Consider the following 18759-nt stretch of genomic DNA (forward strand, 5'->3'; position numbering starts at 1 on the left):
AGCCTTCAAACAACGAGAACGGGAGCAGACCCGTGAACGTGCGCGAGCTCGCCGAAGTAATCCTATAGAAATTTCGGGAAGCCGAAGCGCAAGCGAAACGACAACGCCGGACCGGTGAAGAAGTTCGACAGGCCGAAGCAGAAGCGAAATGCCAACGTCGGGCCATTGAAGGAGTTCGACAAGCCGAAGCAGAAGTGGAACGACAGCAAACCAAATGTCCAACCATTGACCAACCACAACCCAGCATTTCACAAGGGATTGATTTACGGCTTCACAGGACAAGCTTCGCGTGCCCCCCTGTTCCCGGTAGGGGAGGAGTTCTCATTTTTTTTTCATGTAGTTCATGTAGCGTTGTTTAAGCACTGAAAGGCAAAACTATAGTTGTTGCAGATTTTCACAGCGAATAATCACGAACGCCCTTTCATTCCGCATTGAAATGGCCTACAGCCCTGCTTGCGACGACTGTCGCTGTGAGGATACGATCAAGCACCTCCTCTCTGAATGTCTCCGTTACAATGGGGCAAGGATAGTGCTCGCGACCGAGCTCGAAAAACTGGATGATTGCCCCTTCGCAGAGGACAAAGTTCTCGGACACTGGTCCAAACGGGTTTCGGCACTCAAGGCCTTAAGGGCTCTGCTCAAGTTCTTAAGGACTTGTGAATTGTGCGGCCGACTTGAAAGTTGTAGCGTGTAGCATCAGGGTATTTTGTGAATATTTCTCACTTCATTTTTTAATTTGCTTCTTTTATCACCTTTTATTCCCTTCGCCGTTTCTCTAGCACAGCATAGCCAGCCTGTACTTACACAGGCTAACCTCCATTTCTTTCCTTCAATTTTGTCTCTCTCTCTTCGCAATGAATATTTAAAAAATGTTTGGGGGTCGTGTGAGGATTCCTAACCACATTAAAGAAGCTTACAACGCTGCAATACCGAATTGTTACAGTTGACTTAAGTTAAGCGACTTGGCTTGCCTGTTTAGCTTGGAGTTGTATGACGGCGTGCCTTCCGATAATGCAAGGAAAGGAATGACCAGAGCGGTGCACGTTGGAATGCCAACTGTTGTGACACTGTACCGCCTAAATAAATCGATTAAAGCAGAATCGTTTCCGCCATTTCTTCATGTTTTTGCCTTTTATCATTAACAGAAGCTCCCGGTGCGTATACGTGCCAGTCAACATTACCAACGCATGTGAAAACTGATTCCTCCATTGAGTGGTGAGACCTAGATGCGACTGGCACCCGGATAGCTTTGTGAATCGCGAGTTGCCTCTGACTCAAACTCGCATCAGAAAACGCCAACACCAAGTTCTTACATAGTGTTGAAAGCTTCTGTATATTACTTCTTTGTCAGCTCCCGTATATGCTTTTCGTAAATCGCAGCCGTTAAATTGCTGAGATGCAAGTTTTGGTTCCCGAGCTGCATTACGCCATGGCACTCGACGCAGGTTGTTATACGGTGACTTCGCCAATCGACGGACCAATCATTTGCAACGACGGCGCATATACGTGATCACCCGTGGTGGTAGCGCTCTTTCTCTCAAATAATTAATGGCTTCCAGGCAGAGTTTATAAATTCACCATGCGATGCGTCAGTTCTGTGGGTCAGAAACTATACAACAGTGATCTCTAAACTCAAGTTTGCCCCAGAAAATTTTCCAGCTTGTTGTTAAGTACACAACACAAACACACACAAATGAACCAAGTTTCTTCTGCAGTATCATCACATGGATGCGAAGCTAGCTAAGTGGCTAAAGAGGCCAAACTTTCCCTCCAGTTCACTGGTCACCGCTCTCGCAGCTACCCAGTTCCAACGAGTACATTCGTAGACCTATGAAGCATGGGAAGATGTCGGTTCACTTTGTACCCCTAGAAGTGATACGCCTAGTTGCTTTTCTCTGAGCGCACAAGGACGGATCGACATATCACTACAAATACACGCGTTTGCGCGGGCAAGTGTGCACAGCGCACCGTCGCCAACGGGCGAAATACAATATTGCCAGTACTGTACTGAACCGTAGTGCACCCCCGAAGAAGACTATACAGGCTACTGCAAGCACTTGAAGGAACATGCGAGTCGGATACTGACCACACCAACCCTAATTAAGCCACTAAGTTAAACAATTCATAGGCCCTGCTCCTGCCCGGTTATGAGGGCGAAATGCAGAAACGCCCGTGTCCCGTGCATCGCGAGCACGTTAAGGATTCTCAGATGATCAAAATTATTCCGGAGGCCCCATTATGGCGTGCCAATAATCAGATAGTGGTTGTGGCACGCAAAACCAAAGAAGTATTTGTTTACTACACGGTTGAGCTATGTATAAATATGCTCGACTTATACGGCATATTTCATAGCTTATAAGTCGAATGACATAGGCCACATTTTCGCGCCGCACTGCACAAGCCTTCCAGGCGTTAGCGAGAGCAAACAGCCAATACGTGTACTAAATGCGGTATGATGTTGACGTTGGCAACGCCAATACGCCGAAGGATATGTTTCGGCCCAACGGACGCTGCGGCGAAATTGCAGCTGTAGGAGCGAACATCGCTTCGTGACGAAAGAGTCGACAGAAGAGCAGACCTTTCGATATATCCACCCCAGAAATAACAACCTGCACTTGGACGACTATGCGGGGACGTCAGAGTGCAGTGGAAACAGACTCGGGGTGCCGCGACCTCAACGATGAGCACGTTAAACTGCTTCGAGGCGCTTGAAGGAACGGAGCTTCCCAAGGAGCGATCCCAAGCAGGAACGAAGCAAATTATGTTGCCAGTTGTAGCGTTTTACATCGTCCCACTGCAGCGAATAGTTGTACATGAGTCGCCGCTTTGAATCTTTGCAGTTCTTTTCTTAGTTTTCACTGCCCAAACAATATTTACGATAACGGGATAGCAGAGATGAGAGTACGCTCCGTTTCAGGCATCCCCTCAAGCAGAAAAGATGACTCTGGGTTGTCTGTCCGGCGCTGCGCAACAGTTCACGAGAGTCGTACTCCGGCCTTTGTTGGCGCTTAGTGATTACTTTTCTTGGCATAACAAAATTAAAGTTGTTTCCTCCTCCTAACCATAACAAGGTTGTCCTAGCATTGCTCAAGTTTGGAAGAGGAAAGAAAGCTCGAAAGCTGTAAACCACGCTGAACTTCCGGTCGGTATCGGCGTTTAATGTTGGCAATGAACTCATAAAAGTAACAACAGCCTGGAAAATAATAATCTCCGAAAAAGGAAGAAGGCTGGCTGACTGGAAGAAATTCGCCAACAACACATTCCGGTATCGTGCGCCGTCAGAATACTGCACATTGTATGTGTTATACAAAGAAAGAAATGCCTATAGAATAAATCTTCACAGATATATGCAGATCAGGACAAATCATGCATCACGTACAACAAAGAAGCGTAAAGTGGTTGTCACACCTTATAGAATTCCGATGGATCTGGTTTGCCGCTAGCTAGGTGCTCATCAGCTCCGCTGTCTCTTTAGCATGACGCCGCCAGTGCAAGCTACGCAAATTTTTTTTCCACAACAACGAACATTGTTTCCGCGTAAGGAAAAATAAATTATACAAAGAACCGCTCCTCAAACTCTTTCCATGTTACCGCTTTTGCGATTGCATTATTACAAGTGTCGATACTATTGCATTATTTTAGCGCTACGGCCACTTACTTTTGTGTTTCAATGCATAAAACAGTGTTTCCTCCAAAAGTTAACTGGAATGCCTGTGCATTTCGTATACACTTTGAAAATTAATATCTCGAAACTGTTTCAGTTCTGAGAATTCGTTCGAAGTGGATATGCCTTCCGAACTCAGCGGTTACAATTCGTAGATTGAAATATGTGCCGTAAAATAAATAATTAAAAAGTTAATTGGCGTAATTACGTTAATTATTCAATTCGGCGTTTTAGCATCTATTAGGCCATCCATGTCAGAATTAGCTTGGAGCTACATAAAACAATTAGCTTCCATAGAGCGTCCTCGCATAAATGCGAACACAAGAAATCCTGAGATATGGTCAATTCCATACTTCAGAACACTCTATAAGCATCAGTCGTTAATACATAACCTACCATTCACTTTGAAGAAATACAAAAATGTCGATAATTTCAGTAAGAAAGAACTCAGCTTATACTTTGTTCGCTTGTAATGTATCTGATGTGATTATTATACTGCCTTTGTGTATGCATGGTTCTGAGTATATAATGTACAACCTGTTTCGATTTATTGGTAAATGTTAATCTTGTAAAATTCAGTTTCATGTCTGTTGTATAGCTGGTGTTGCGTTGTTTTGTATAGCTAGTATTGCTATTGTAGTGTTGTTTAAGATGCATTCTGTTAAAACTTTTTCCAATTCTGTTAACTCGCCGTGACGGAAATATTCTTTGTCTTTCCGTTCATAGCTATTTCGTCCATGAGGAATTCCAGCGACAGCTGGAAATATATCTGAATTATTGTGCATGTGCGCACACTATTTGCTGTACTATTGCCTTGCCTGGTCTTTTGAGTGACGTCAAGCTACGTATGTAGCTTTTAGTCCAAAATGACCGTCCAGCATGTAAACTGGAGAATAAATTGATTTGATTTGATTGATTTTGTCGGACACTTTGAAAATAATATCTCGAAACTGGTTTAGTCCTGAGAATTCGTTCCAAGTGGATACGCCTTGCGAACTCAGCGGCTGTAAATCGTAGATTGAAATATCTGCCGTAAAATAATTAATTAAAAGGTAAGTAGCGCAATTATCTTAATTCTTCAATTAGGCGTTTTGATTTCTCGTGGAAGTAATGGCCGTGTCATCGAGTAGTTTAGATCAGGATTATAACTGTGCATTCTGCCACAGGCAATTTTTAAAAATTTCGTTCAGCTAAAATGAAACACCCTGTATACTTGCGTGCTAAATGACATCATAGAACCATATTATACAAATCAAGATTAGTGCATGCGCACCAGCGGAATAATAGCAGCACAGATAACGGGCCGGATTACTGATGTTCCCGAGGGAGAAACAAAGATTGCGGTCTTTTATTGCTTCTATACTGCAGCTGATTAATCCTTGAGAAGGTGAGGCTGACAGATACGGTACAATCTGTAAGTAAAAAAAAAAATTTTTCTTACAGGCCGGGCCTGGTCATGCACATGCGGGCCCTAGCTAAGCTTAGTAATGAACACCCGGGCCTGGGCCGAGCTCGGGCTCAGTAACATGGGCCCGGGCTTGGAACCACGGGCCGAGCTTGGGCTTTGTATTACGGCCCCGGGCTGGGCTCGGGCCTCGTAAAGCGGGCGCGGGCCGGGCTCGGGCCAAAAAATTAGGCCCGTTCAGTGCTCTAGGCCTCATGCCTACCTTTTGTCGTGCCACTGTTAACAGACAGGCAACAGCGTGACGTACAGTGGCGTAACAAGTGAGCCCAACAGAAAGTTGAGGTGCGAACAAGTGGCTGTTCGTGATGTTCAGATTGTGCCGACCAGTTCAAGACCATTTTTAGCACGATGAAGGCATTTGCTTTGTCGCGGTGCGCGTCGGCTGTTGAATAGCACCAAAGCTGTTGACGTATAAAATAACTGCTGGGATTATTCAGCCAGTTTTAACTGAAGAAGCAGTCTATATAAGAAACACACAGAGTAAATCGTGTAATAATTTGCCAGCGGAAGCAAGATTTCTTAACAAAGTAGCTGTAACTTGAGCATTGAAACAGTAAAAAATATAAAAGCCGTATAAATACTAATAGGCTTTCGTTAACCCTTTTAGTGATGGCACATAAAAATACACAGAAAAAAGACAACTTTATTTTCTATCTAAATGCGCACAACACATTCAGAATAAGGATAATCAACACAAATAAAAAAAACACTTTGAGGAAACTTTTCCAGCAATAAGAGGAAAACACAATGCAGGAAACTGGAAATGGGCTTCACCCCAAGCCGCCTAAGGCTTTATTTGGAATTTGTTCAGCCAGATCTCGCCATATGAGAGCCATAGTGTACATTTTATTTAGTTAACATTTCGTGCGTGACACCACTGCACCGGAGATCTTACACTGGCTGTCTCCTCTGACAAAGCTTTGAAAAGAAAGCGAGTTGCATGCGAAACACTTTCTTCCTCGTTCCGTGTTTCTGCTCCAAGCCAACAGATAACGCTTGCCATCTGTCATTCACTGCTGGCTGAAGACATTTAGCCGGAAATTTCGTTTTTAATGCGGAAACTCGGCGAGAAAATACTTTTTTTTGGTATGTTGCCTGTAGGCATAACTCGTCAATAAAGGGTTAAATGAACCATTTTCCACGGCACGCAGTAAATTACCCATTACACGGGGATTTTTGGGACACATTGAGGAAACATCACACAGAAGAACGCATTATGTTATTACTTACTGTGTTCTGTTCCAAGTATAAAATATGTCTGAGGCCAAAATACTTAATATGGTAACAATAAAAAAAAAAAGCGAAAGGCTGTTCTCCTTTTCTTCCTAGATTCAGCATCCCGATTGCGCTGTATGTCTTATTGTCAGAAACCTTAAATACACTTTTTATCAAGCGACATCTCTTCTTTTCTCTTGGCTCGTCTAGCCAACGAATAAAAGCAATTTCTCGAATGCTATACTTTGTCACGGCTGAAAGAAACGAGTTCCAGATGCTCCTCAACATTGCCAAAAAAGATTGTCGTTCGCTGTGCGACTTTCATTTCCTTGTTCTTATTTAACTTGTTTTCTTTTCGTTTTTGCTGGTTTTTTCTGTCTTCGAGATTATTTCTACTCTTTGAATAGAGCGCCTCCACTGCCTGTCACCATTCAAAGCGCAGCCCATACGAGCAAAAACACGCAGAATAGCTTTTACCAACGGGAAGCCGGTCAGTGAAGCACAGGCTCGAGGAAACGCGAGCATGTGCGGCCGACGCACTCTGTCGACGAGTTTAAATCGCTCAAATGGACGGTGAGTGTTTCCGTCAGTGAAACTCTGAATCTCTCTCATTTCTTCTTTCGCCCGTTTTCTAAAGAAGACCAGGCTTCTTTTACTTCCTTTTAGTTGCTTTTGTTTTCCCTCCTTGCACTAATCTTATAATTTTACTGATCTGTTACTTTCATGCTTGTTTCGCATAGTCCTGTTGAAAGGCTGTTCCATGTTTTCGCTGCGCCGGAATGGGTCAGTTTGAGAACAGTACATAAGAATGAATACAGGAGAAAGGCAAGTAGAGTGTACATCAAGCTGGCAGGAGACCGTAAAACGGCGGATGCATGGCCCTAGCAAAGACTGAAAAAAAAAGAAAGAGGAGTTGATGAACTAAGGAAACAACTACTAATCATGAAGCGATGTGATGATGATATAAATAAAAGTAATACGCATCCAGAACACAAAAAACAAAACACCATCTGAATTAATCTAGTGCATCTCGCCGGACGTAGCGTACGAGAAAACTTCATTTATTTGTCAATGGGTGCCTCAAGATGCTGCGCTCCTAACATAAAACTTATTCATCAATGGGTTCGTTAAGATACTGCGCTCCCAGCGTAAGACTTAGTTATTAATCAATGCGTTCATTACCGCGATTCGTTTTTAACTTAACGTCACTGATTAATACATAAGTAAGCTTGCTCCACTCCTGACGTAAAACTCAATTATCAATCAATGTGTCCGTAACCTTGATGCGTACCTAACGTAAACATCGCATATTAATCATTGTGAAAGTAAGCGTTCGGCGTTCATTACGCCACCCATTCTTGCTAGGAAATGTGGTTTCGAACGAGTGGGAAAGCGTGCTCGTAAAATAAAACAATAAACATGTCCAGGCAGATTTATAGCTTTAGGAAACGTGCTGGGGCTGCGGTAACGAAGACAAAAAAAATGGCGCAGATTAGCCTGAAACGCGAAGCATTAATTGTGATAGGAAAGTAGTAGACAGCTTTAAGGAGTAGGGACGTAGTTTCATCGTCTGCATAAACTTGGACACATTCGCTTACTAACTGAATTAACAAGCGCGGTGTCAGCTCACACAAGCAAACATAAATAGATCATACTCGACGACCGCAGACAACCACTGTCAAAACGCTGGCGTGATCAAGCGCGGCTGCCGCAGCGAGTGAAGGTTCGTGCGGTATATCACTTCAACGGAAACTGAGAAGCGAAAGCACAGCGCATACAAAGGTAAAAACCGTGTGGAGATCGCTTTCAAGATACGGTGCGTGCGACAGGCCGCACCGGCCCAAACTTACGCAGTTGTCAGAGTAGAAGCCGCCCCGCCTCTATCCCGCGTTGCCTTCCCGCTTTCCTCCTTTCGCGTGGGAGATTGAGTCGCCAGTTACTCTTGCGCCCGGTTGCAAGATACGCATTCGGTGGCGCAGCGCAGCGTCAGCCCCCCCTCCGTCCTGTACCCCAACAGCCTTTGCGCGATAGAAGAAGTCGCGTTGGCCCTCCGCCGTGCGTTCAGTCTCCGTGAAAGCGCGCGGCGACGATTTTACCGCCACACTATAGGGGTGGCTTCCACGAACATTTAATACCCAGTATAATAACAGTTTTATTAGCATGTTAATAAACGTTTCCTAGAAGTCTCCAACTTGTAACCTAAGCTATAGGAACCAGGATTCCACGACTTCCCACACCTGTACCTAGCTCAGCAACCACTTCGTAGGCGAATGGCGCGACGTCTCGATCAAAATACTAGCGTAACGGGAAATATCCATGCATGGCCCTTCTTCCTAAAGCACTGGCTTGTTTGTACTAAAATATGCTAGTGGATATGCTTTAACATTGTGGTCGAGTGTATTACTTGCCTGTTCAGGTGGCCGCTTAATGCAGCGCCTCACAGAACTTGTGGCATTTTCTGTAACCGAACAATCGCGTGGTCTGATACTGTCAAGGTGCAACCATAGGTTATGGGTCAAACAAGGCATGCGTCATGTTAGCAGCTATAGCGACAGATGGCAGTGTGGTTTTTGTTCTAGTATTTTCTACACTTTCCGTTAAGCAGAAAAACGCAACGTGTATTCCGATTCATTCTGAACGAGACAAGCACTGATGTACCCACATGTGGCATTAAATTGAATGCACCAATATATGCTCCCTTTGCTTGAAATTTGAGCGTGAACGAATGAGTAGTTTAGCAGAGCGGTGATGTGTGAGGTACACGAGGACATAATTTAAGTAACATAATGTGTGATCTTCGCTTTGCCACCTTCATTTCGCAGCAAAAGACCGAGCCGGCAATCTGCAAATAAACGGTTTCATTTGTAGTAGTATGTACGGTATAATTGCGCGTTGGCAATTTCCTTACACGATCATTTCACACGTAAACGTAAAGTTCGCGGGTGGCAAGAAAGCATTCTATGTTTCCGACTTCCAGCACTTATGCAATATTATACTACGCGGGCATAGACATAGCAAAACTTGGCATAGGACGGGGCAAGATGTATGCCGGGAAAAACAAGCAGGATAATACCATCAGCCATTTCGATGATATAGCAACAATAGGATTCTATGCTGACCTGTGCAGTACCTAGAGCAGCCACGCAACATTCATTGGAAGTAGGGGTGAACAGGATACACAGGCTCCTTTTGTCACTAGCGATTAAGTTAGAAATGCCTTGCAAGGAATGTCCCAGGGACAAGCCATATAAGAAGATGGAATAAACAGTCGTTTTAATCAAAGTTGGAGGGGATATTATGCTTGAAAAGCTAGCTGCTGTTTCTACGCAATGCCTCACGGCTTCTAGTGTACCAAATAGCTGGAAGAATGTCAACACTATACTAATCCATAAGAAGTGAGACGTTAAAGAATTTAGTAATTACAGGCCGTTAGCTTGCTTTCACAGCTGTGTAAAATATTCACCACGATTATTTCCAATAGTAGCAGGGCAACCCTTAACTTCAGTCAACCAAGAGAACAGACTGGCTTCAGGAAGGGATATTCTATACGATGGGTCACATCTATGTCATCATTCAGGTAATCGAGAAATCTGCGGAGTACAATCAACCTCTCTATAGGGCTTTCATATGTTAAAAAAAGGCATTTGATTCAGGAGAGATACCAGCAGTCATGAAGGGATTGCGTAATCAAGGAATACCGGAGGCATCCGTGAATATCTTGGGAAATATTTACAAAGATTTCACAGCTACCCGTAATTCCCCACAAGAAAAGAGCACATGTACCTATCAAGAAAGGGATCCGGCGAGGTGACAATCTTTCTCCAATGCTGTTCACTGCATGCTTACGAGATATATTCAAGCTATTACACAGGGAAGGTATAGGAGTGAGGATCAACAGCCTTTAATTTGCAGATCACATTGTACTCTTCTGCAACACTGGGGCCAAATTGCAACAAATGAGTGAGGACCTTAACCGAGAAAGTGTAAGAGTGGAGTTGAAGATTATTATGCAGAAGAAAACGACAATTTTCTATAGTCTGACAAGGGAACAAGACTTCATGATAGCCAGTCATCCTCTAGAGTCTGTGCAGGAGTACGTGTTTCTAGGTGAATTACTAACCTAGAAGCGCGCCAGGCGCAGTGCAGTTCCGCTGCAGTGGCGTAAAGTTGACGCTCATGCAATCTAGCTTCAGGCAGAGGCAGCTTGACCGGGGGCGTTGGGTGCGCTTTGGCCCAGCCGGCGCGGGAGTAAAACATCTCCTATCTCACGCCGAAGCCGCTAGATTAAAGTGCATCGCGCGGTAGTTGGCTGACTGGCAGCATGCTGGCCTGCAGTTCGGTTGCACTGAAGTGAGCGTGCTGAGTTTGCGCCTTCGCTAAACGAAAAGCGCTCGCTCACTGCGCACTTGCGCGCATGCGCTGCGACCACAGTTCATCGCCGCATTGCTGTGGGACACCATAGCGAAAGAAATGGGGCCACGTTCAATGCGCCGAATTTTGCAGGGGAGAAATCTACGTGATTGTGGCGTCAGGGTGACTTTGCCGGCCCCTGTCTCGCACCATGAAAACCGCAGAATATAAATTGCCATCGAAGGAATCGTAACTGCAACCTGCCGCCTCCTGGAAAGACAGCTGTCAACGCTGCAGAGAGGAAACGCAATCAATTCGAGGCTGCGTTAGGGAGCATACATGCAAGCGCTGTTTGCATGTAGGCTCCCTAGGCTGCACGCGTTCCACGCGCCAATTCTCGAGAGTGCCGATGCGGATTGAGCACACGCCAGTCATGCCAAGAACACGGCCGAAGCTCGCGAGAATTTCGCACAAATGTCCGATTCGCACTGTACCCGCCGAGACGCGCAGGACGTCGAACAGCGTTCGTGGAACCTAGAGGAAGAGAGTCACCCAATACAGGTGTGTGGCTGCCGAGACTTGTGAAGAATATAAGGAGCGTGTCCTACGTTGCAGGACGGCTAAGGAGACCCATTAAGCATCATCGTAATTGCGCTTGAAATACGATACCACTAAGACGCGAGTTAAGTAAATAATAAACATGAAGAAGAGACAGAATAGTGAAATACAATCAAAATTATACATCGAATCATTTGAACACCCATGTGCGCCAACCTTGTCTTTAGTTTCGACACTTGATTGACACTTTCTTTTGCTTTCTAAATGTTATTCAGTTATGTTACTGATTCGTGGAATTGCTACACGCTTGCAATAATATGCCCAGTTACACTTCAAGAATTAAGAATTTAATTACGACAAAATGAACGAACTACGGCTCTCATTTATTACCATGAAAGGTTACTGCGCATTAGTGGCACAGTAATCTGAGAAACAACAAGGGCTCTGGAACGGGAAATAAACCGTGTAGTGATGGGGGTAGGAGCTGCTCTGGTTCCTTCAGTTATGCCTTTAGTAAATTCTCCCTTACATTGGTATGAACAAAAAAAAAAGAAGAAAGACAGAAACAAGCCACGGAGGCAAAAAAAACCATTAAAAATGCCTTTGGTGTTGGGACAAGCTTCTGCAGTGCCAGCTGGCATACTGGTTGAAGGACGAATAAATGTCCTCTGCAGAGGCGTTCTGAATGCTTACTTTACGTTCTGAACACTCACCGGAAACAAAAATAGACAAAGCGCTTGGACAATGTCACTATTATGTGCAGCTTCTACCCGCGAGCTTCATCTCATTTCCTTCTTTATTGCTCTTCGACGACGTTTTCCCCCATAATTTTGTGATGGTTTCAACACGACCAGTGACAGTGGCTTGAAGGCAGCAGTGCAGAAGTATATGCTTCAATAGGTTTTGATTTATAATCCTATTTCAGCTTTAGTGTATGTATGTTATATCTCTCCAGACGCGTTTTGGCAAACAACCGCGCGGATACGGAGTGTCATATCTGTCGCTGCGGCATTTGCATAGAGATTAGGAGACATTTTTAAGCTCGCTTGACGTGCTGCTACAGGACGGTCTAATCGGATTTTCACATGGTGGCGCGCTGCACGCACTGTCTGTGCACGTTTGCTTTAAATCACTGGCCCCCAAGGACTGTGAGGGGTGAAAATGGTTTGTTCTTTAGAACTTTAGGACAAGATGAGTGGGTAGTGGAGTTTCTAAGAAGTTTAGCAAGGATGCAGTATTTTTTGTTGCCCTGAAAGCTGATGTATAGCATACGCTTTTTGAGGCTAGGTGGTGATCATATTATTGCTGTAGGTTTTGGCTCCCTTCCTTTCTGTAGAATGGTACTTACAAAGGTTATAGCACAAAAATAGTGACATAAGAGCTACTGAATTACCAGTTTAAAAAAATGGGCCTTTTGATTTCTGTACCAAATTACGTTACCTCTGAAGCTGCGGTCGCTGGTTGCCTTATCAACAGTGAAAGTAGTCCCACTTCGGTGTGAATGTATATGGCATTGAAATGAGTATTACCCTAGAAAGCATAGTACATTTCATGAGCAAGGGGGATTCGGTGTAACCTTTTTCAGCTGGTCGGCGGTATCGAAAAGATTCGTCTGTAAACACTTCGTCATGAAATGCAGGCAGGCACAAACGTTTTTTTTAATGTTTTTTTTTTCATTTCTTTTTTTGGGGAGGGGGGTAATTTGTCTGTCAGCTCAAGCTTACTGCTAAACTGGTTTAGCGCTTTTCGGGTTGCATGTTATTTTGATTGTTTGAACTGGGCAGCGTAAGATGAGGTGTGGCCTCCTTTTTCCATTCCTATTATGTTATTTTTTACAGCGTAACCTGTTATGGGCTCATTGCAATAGCCGTTTCTGGTCGCGATGATGCCGCCGCCACCCCGTAGCCGCTATCGCACTTTGCCGCGAACACCTTGTTTTGCCTGGTGCTGAAATTGGAGCTACTCTTGCGCCGCTCAACCAGCTTACGCTGTGACTGTGCATGCGTGTGCCGCGCAGGCCTGTGACTTTTTGTTACGCTGGTGATGAAGATTTTATATACTTAGAACTTCGATCTGAACGTAAGTGCTCCTGATGCATTAGATTGTCTTTACTCGTGGAACGTTATAATTTCAATCATGCGTCAGGTTGAGTATTATAATTTGAGCATGCCTATTCGCCGCATGAGCACAGAAATCGCTAATGACCTACATTAAGTGTGACCACTAATAATGTAGGAAGCCGAGCTGAAGTGTTGGAAGCAATGCAAACGCATTATTTCTCATAGGCAGTCAAATAATGAATAGTGAGTGTGAGGCAATTCAGCACGACACAAAGCCTGCAGAATTTTTTTACATTTAATTTAAATGTGCAGGCTCCTGCTAGATATTTTAGTGAGCACCCGACTACAAATGACGAAATTCTACCGGCAATAAAACCATGCAATCGTTTTCCCTAATACTTGTGAATAATTAGCTAATTGTTTCAGTGATTATTTTGACACAACAAGACTAGGAAAGGTACAGTGCCGATAACAGTAGAAGTACCAATACAGTAGAAGTACCAATAAACTTCGAAATATAACTTACTACGTCACAAGTCCTCTATCGCGGAGTGTTAACGGAAGGCCATCTCCAAAGGATGTCCTCTCCCCACATGTCGTCTCACGAATTGGCCCGACGATATGTACACGGTAAGGGTTGTGATAGCATTTCGATGATCATGCTTTATTTGGCGTGGGTTGCCACGCAGCATAATATGGAACTGAAACCACACAAAATCATGGAGGCCCTTTTCATGCAGCCACTGTCAAATTGAGTTTTGAAATGCATTTTATTAGTCATTGCTCCCAGCCATAAGGTTGGTCAGATCACCTTCAATTGCATCAACTGCATGCATTGAAGTTGATGCATTGCAGTTATTGGTCCAGCGTAATTGTAAACTTAAATCAGAGGTTCGTTCCATGCATTCTCAACTTATCTTCTTCGTGCTTGTCAATGACTTTCTGCTTTGTGACATAACACCCATTGCGGCACCTGATTTGAGTGATAGGCATCCCGTCCTCCGACTCACTGACTTAAAGTGCAAAGAAAGTTATATCCTCGAATGCTGCAACATAAGCTCCCAGATCGCTGGGAGAGGCCTTCATGTTTCAGTGTACATAAAGATAGGCTTATGGATACAACGATGATGATGATGAAGCAGATGAGGTAAAGGAGTACTGCGCCAAAATTGATGAGCAGGAAGCGCACGTGAGAAAAGACGTGGCAGCGCGAGCGGCGCAAAGCAGACGGGCTTGCGAACTGAAGAGGAACGAACTTTTCAGCGCTGGCTCTTGGCAACTTCAAGTAGGCCTTGGCGCGCTGATCTGGGTCTCAGCCAAGCATTTGGCATCACCCAAGTCGTCCCGCACGAGGTCCTGTCTCCGTGAGGTTCCCATCGATAGCCAGGACCCGTGCGCGAATTCCCGTCGGGGCTGCGTCCACGTCAGACAAGCGCTATGTGCCATACAGGATAAAGGCCTCGTTAGAAAATGTGCCACAGAAAACATCGCGGACTAGCATCCGGTTACATTTTTTATCATTTGTTTAAAAAAACTGGACAGAGGCCATAATCAGGTGTAGCCTCTCCTGTGCGTGTTATAGGATTTGAAAAATTTTGGATAGCGTTGCTGTTGCAGAAGTTTGTAAGAAACGTGTCGAAACAAAGTTTCGTTGGCATTCAGCCATATAGGATTTTAGTAGGCCATGTTGTTATGGTACTCGCTGTTCGTGTTTTGGTGACGAAATAAAGTATGTTTTGGAATGAACTCCCTCACGTCCAATCCGTCATTTTGCCGAGTGGGGTGATAGGCAGGTTTTGTAACATCTTGTGTTTTCCATTTTCATAAAGCATTTCAAGCAGAGAAGGCTGTTCTTATAAGGCGACGGCATATATGATCAAGGTCACTATATTATAAAGAGTGCGAATGTGATGAAACTTGCCGTGATTTTTTTCTGACCAAGCCTACTCACAGACTATAGAGCTCGGAAACGAGGACATCGATCACGTGAGTGGAACACCCAATTACAGTACATTAAAGGTTACACAGGCGTGGAGCAAGAGATATTCTAACAGACAAAGGGCAAATGTGAGCACTTAAGGAAAACCCAGACCTCCCGGCTGCCCGTTCATATGCCTGGTGCCGCATTTGCCGGCTGTTACGTGCACTTCAATGTATAATATCAGCGGAGCTGTTTAAAGGGATACGGACACAAAAGTTGGCGGGTGGTTTTTTGCGTCGGAACAAAAGTTGAACTGTAGAAAATGACGAATACAACAAGCTGCTTTGAAAAAAAAAACGACAAACATCTTTTTTTGCGATTTTCTGTTGCACCTTGCCTCCAAGCGGCCGCCTGCAGAAGCTGAAGTTTGACGTCATAACACCCACCCGCGCGCGCGCGCGGCCAAGATCGGCCCCAGCCGTCGCAGTGTTTCCGGAGGTGTCAGTTCCTTTCAGCGTTTGTTTAACCCCTTTCGGCGATATTCGCACGTGGTCCGTCTGAAACACTATCCCCGTCGGCGCTCCACGCAGGTGGTGCGTCTTACATGTGCCTTCCCGCGGTCGTCGCTCGGTATTGACGCGTTCGTCGAGCGGAAGGAAATGCCCAGACGCAGCATCGTCGATCGTGACACGCCGTCGCACACGTTTCTCAGAGACGAGAATGTGCCTAAACTTTGGATACCTGCCTGTCAGCCATCACGCCCAGCCTGGAGACCTCTAAAATGACTTTATTAGCGAGGGCCACTTCGCCGACGATGATATGTGACCAGTCCGGCTGTGCTGAAAAGTCTCGGCATGCCGCTCAAAAGGCAACGCCTAAAGCCTGACGCTGTGCCATCGGTCTTCTCACGGAATTGCAAGGCAGAAATGATCAGCGGGGCGTTTGAAAAGAGGAGGCGAAAAGATATCGGTACTGTTTTCGTTCGCTTGCAGCCTTCTTTTGCAGTGTGAGGGCGAGGCTGGGGCGAGATGCCCGAGGCTGGGCACAAAGGCAGTAACGTCTTTAAAAATGTTGGCAAAGCATAGTAAAACAACGAGACTAGCGAGCGTGAGCGCGACTCACGAGATGAATTCTACGTGGCAGCGGGGCAGACAGGAAAAACTGGGAAGAACGCCAGACAGGTGCTGCCATCTGTTGGGCCACTGGCGAAGTGGACGTTGCTCACGCCGATGGCATAAACTACTATTCAGTCATCCACGCAGTGCTGAAGTACCCCGCAGCTGCCTCGCCTGCGTGCGCTCTTGAAAAAGCAAGTTTACAGAGGAAATGACGAATAATTCTAGCACAAGTATCTGGTGCAGAGCAAAATCTTCGCGCTACGGTTCGCGAAAACGTGGCCGGCGCTTCCACGGCCGCCTACTCTTCTTCGTCTCTTGACGCGGAAGGCTAGTAACCGTAAGCAGTAATATTTCTTGCCAAGTTGGAATGGTCCTCGTCTTCAGACGTGTACTCATCGCTGGTAGAGGCACCAAAACTCGAATTCATGCTCATGACGCGTCCAATGACCGCGGCCGGCTGGCTGGCTATCCGACGAGGGTGTCTTGACGTCACGTCTTCCAACTCCCGCGGGTCGGGCGGCGAGGCGCGTGCTCACAAAAGCGCCAAAAATAAAGCCATCGGCTCAAAAATGAACTAACTACTTCTTTTCGGTGTAATCACACACTGATGATTCATTTTCAGCATTTTCGTAAAATTTTCAGATTTTGTGTCTGTATCCCTTTAAGGTCGAGGTCCCTACGGAGCGATGGTGTTCGCAATGTCGAGTGAAGTGGATAGAGTGGGAAATGAGGAGATGAGGTGCAGAGAAGGAAAGAAAGAGAGACAGACAGAGGGCGAGGAAAATAAATAACAAGCCAGCTGCAAGGCTAGAGTAAGCATTGAAGTTGAAAATCTGACAGTAATGTGAAAGTAAAAAAAAATTACCGTCACTTTAGCATACGCCAAAGAGGGTGAAGGCGAGCGCCTGCAGGCTAAAGAGACATTCATTAAATTACTTGACATTCTCATTCGAATGCGTTGTTACTTCTTATTACTTGTTTTTCCCACCGCGTCTGAGGTGGGAAAAAGGTGGGAGCGCGTCTGAGGTCCTTAAATGATGCTACCTTGATTTACTGTGCCTTAATTAACCTCGCCCTAGTTAACATAAAAGGTCGTGAGTTCAAATGCCTGAACTCTGTATTATGTAACTGTGCATTAATTAACTTCGCCTTAACGCCCAAGGTTGTGAGTTCGACTCCCACATAAGCTCGAGGGTTCGACTCCCACCGAAGGTCGTGGGTTCGAGGGCCTGAATTAACTCTTAATTCTTACATCTTAATTAACACGATGACGACGGTGACCCGCGCACCATCAAAATAGTTGCGTGAGCGTTTGCACATAGGTAGGACACGATGCCGGGTAGGTGGAGTAAGCGAATTACTACACCGAGTCGTCATGGTGTACGATTTTGCGTCGACGGTGCGGTTTTCGCTCAACAACGTTGAAGGTCGACTGAACAATGAGACATATAAGGCTTTTGCCTCAAGAATTAATCGTAGGAAAGCATGGGGCACATGGGAACATGGGCATGGGCACATTCAGCACGGGGCACATGAAAACATCTGAGGTATTTCCGTGTAGAACGCTTACAGAAAGAGTTATCAGTCTATGCAGGAAGTCGAGTATAGCAAGACGCCCTGGGTAGACATTGCTGGCTCTTTAAAGCGAAGCTTTCTTTGCGAACTTTCCCAAACTACCTGACCATGGCTGAGTTCTAACCTTTTTTTAAAATAAAAATATGCATTAGTAAAGCAAATGAAAACTGTTTCTGAAAACTGTTTTTGAAATGATACCAAAAATCCTAATTGCAACAAATATACGTGATGAAAAGCACAATTACTTTACTAAAGCAAGCATTTCTATGCCTGCTGTGCTATGGTTTCGGGTATGGCGCTTATTGGACCTGCTTGTTTCGCCGGTCGCCGATTAAAGTGCAGTTTACTTTCGCCCTATCACCATGAGCGGGTCCCTCTAGTCAGCGCACCGACCATGGATACAGTGTCATATCACAGGGGACAATAACGGAGACCGTAAAGTGCGCAGTCACGTGGGTCATATGAGGGGGGGGGGGGGACATCCCATCTTGCCGTTTTGCTTGGAAGACAGGGAATCGCTATAGGGTGCAAGACTGTGCGGGATATAAGTGGTTGCATGGTATTTATTTAACCGCTTAACAAAAGCTTAACTCATCAGATTCGAACATGTCGTTTGGATCTGCATACTGTTTCTGTGAATATAATACTTTGTAATCCCCTGAAGATAAAAGGTTATATTCTGTGAAGACCTGCTTTCTTTATTTTAGTGCGTTTTTTCAATCTTTCAGAAGAGAAATCAAAAGTAATACCAATGACCGAGAGGAAAACGTGTAGCGTTTAAGGTTGTGTTCTTTGTGCTTTGGAATTCATTTGAAGGCTATAAGCGTTGGCAC

This window comes from Dermacentor silvarum, chromosome 2 (assembly GCF_013339745.2).
Source record: "Dermacentor silvarum isolate Dsil-2018 chromosome 2, BIME_Dsil_1.4, whole genome shotgun sequence".
Lineage (NCBI taxonomy): Eukaryota > Metazoa > Arthropoda > Arachnida > Ixodida > Ixodidae > Dermacentor > Dermacentor silvarum.